This window comes from Ursus maritimus, unplaced genomic scaffold (assembly GCF_017311325.1).
Source record: "Ursus maritimus isolate PB19 unplaced genomic scaffold, ASM1731132v1 scaffold_5, whole genome shotgun sequence".
Classification (NCBI taxonomy): domain Eukaryota; kingdom Metazoa; phylum Chordata; class Mammalia; order Carnivora; family Ursidae; genus Ursus; species Ursus maritimus.
The window spans coordinates 55,725,911-55,728,367 of record NW_024426663.1 but is presented as its reverse complement, the minus strand read 5'-3'; the positions used below and the strand labels follow the sequence as shown (position 1 = coordinate 55,728,367).

The following is a 2,457-nucleotide window of genomic DNA, read 5'->3' as shown; positions in this document are numbered from 1 at the left end:
GTAAAGAATTGAATTCTTTATTTGTGATATCCATAAACGTTGCTATTCTATATTTCTATCCAGGAAGGCAATTTTCTCCTATATCGTTTTTGTTTTGTTTTTTATAAACAACGAATTCTATTGCATGAAAGGGCTACAAATATACATTTGTTAACCAAGCAGAATCACACAAATATTGTTTTAACTTGCACCTGAAGTACCAGTACACGTAGCTGGTTCATTGAGTTGTCATAGCAATTTGGGGCCACTGCTGCTATGCATAGCAGTTTACATTTTCAAATCTCATGTAGAAAGGGCAATTGTGATATGGACTGTTAACTACATTCCGTAAAGCCATCTTAGTTACAAGTAAATGTGTAACCAAAGTCTGCACAGATTTTGAATAGAAAACTTCTAAATCTGAGTCGATTATCCTAAACAAGTTTTTTAAACAAATTGTTTTGCAGATGTACCATTCTGCCAGTAGATGGTGCTACAAAGGTTGGGAAGGATTTCCAAGAGGACAACAGTTCAGCTATAGGAAAAAACGTTTAAACCTGCTCTGAAAATACAAAAGACATTTAGTTTAAGGGTAAAATATAACCCTATTTGTAACCATTCATTACAGACAAACCAGTAAGAGGGATGAAACTAGGCCATCTGAAAATTTTTAAACAGTTTATATGAATGAAAACACATACTTAACACAAACTATTTCTTTTCGAACTACACAGTACATACTTTGAAGTAAATTCTCATAGAAAGAAGTGACCAACCATGTCAAGATGATAAGCAAATCGCTTAGTACAAGAGATGGATGCACAAAAACTTTAAAGATTTTAAAAGCTACATCCACCACTTCAAAAGTTTTGCCTGTAAGGGATAAAATTCAACACTCACTAGAAGGGCAACAGAAAAAAAAACCACCAAAGGACCTTTTAAAAGTTTCTCTAAATACACATCAAGAATTAAGAATTAACACGAAAAATTTTTAACTAATCCCTTAAAACGAGTACGGAATGAATCCTAGAAAAAAATGTTAGACATATACGGTCAAACACAATGATTTTATTAAAAATAAAACATAAAAATGATTTTTGTACATATGCTTCCAAATTTCAGGCATGGGATCCAAGTAGATTTCATAGAAAACGCTGTAGCCAGATATCAAGTCCCAACAAATACCCCCCAACCCCCGCCCAGGTTTTGCTACAGAATCAGCAAGTTCACTCCCACCCCCCCCAAAACACAAAATTAAAACAAGACATTTTGCTAGTATAAAAACGACCAAAGTCCAAGTAATAATAAAAAAATATAGTCCATCAATGACTGTAACACAAAAATGTGTATGTGGGGCCGAGTCCATCTTCAGAGGGAGAGACAAGAGAGGTGGCAGGCAAATAGGGCAACACCCCCAAGGATAAGCAGCCTTAGAAGCGGCTCCCCCAAGGGCAAAATGGGGAAGGCGGTGGGAGAGGAAGGAACTTAGGAGTTGACCCTAGCTGGGTTGTTGAAAAGAGCTACCCCTATAGCCACTCCCAGGCATTTTTAGATTTTTTTTTTTAGAAGGAGCTGCCTCCATAACCACCCCCACCGCCATAGCCGCCTCTGTAAGGTCCACTGTTACTGCGACCGCCCCAGCTGCTGCCACCGCCACCGCCGCCGCCGCCGCCCTTCATGGGCCCATAGGAGGACTGGTGCTGGCTGTAGCTGCCGAAGCCGCCGAAACCGTTACCGTAGTCGCTTCCACCGTAGGACGAACCACCTCCGCCGCCTCCGTAGGCATTGTAGCCGCCGCCGCCACCGCCGCCGCCGTAACCACCGTAGCTGTTGTAACCGCCGCCGCCGCCCTTAGACAGACCGTTCTGGTCTCGACCACCGCCGCGACCCCGGCCGCCTCGGCCGCCCCGGGAGGACCGAGAACCGCCTCCGCCCCCACCGGGTGGATATCCTCCTTGGGGACTGCCTTCTTCCTTCCACGACGAGGCCCTGGATCGGATGGAACTTGACAACCGCGGCCTTGTCGCCGCGTCGTGATTACTGAAAATACACGAAGCCGAAGCCACGCTTCTTGCCGGACTGCTTGTCGGCAATGATCTCGCTTTTCCACGGTGCCAAACTGCGAGAAATGCTCGATCAGGTCGCCCTCGGCCATCTGTCTCCCTTAAGGCCCCCGACAAAGAGCTTCTTAACATGGCGTGGGCTCCCGGCCGCGCCGAATCCTCCCGGACACCGCCCGCTTCAGCTCCACCGTGTTGCCGTCCACGGCATGGGGCGAAGGCAGGCCAGGCGGCATCGGCCTCCTCCACATTGGGTAGGTCACGAAGCCGAAGCAACGGGAGCGTTTGGTCTGGGGTTCACCACCACCACGCAGTCCGTCAGAGTCCCAAAAGGCCTCAAAGTGGCCGCGCAGGCTGACTCACTCGTCTGCACATTGAGGCCGCCGATGAACAGCTTACACAACTCAAAATTCTCCAT

The 2,457-nt window shown here is 46.5% G+C and overlaps 1 pseudogene; it reads right to left on the bottom strand.

Annotated features, from left to right (window-relative positions):
- Positions 1–1,246: 1,246 nt before the first annotated feature.
- LOC121100657 lies at positions 1,247–2,457 on the bottom strand (annotated as a pseudogene).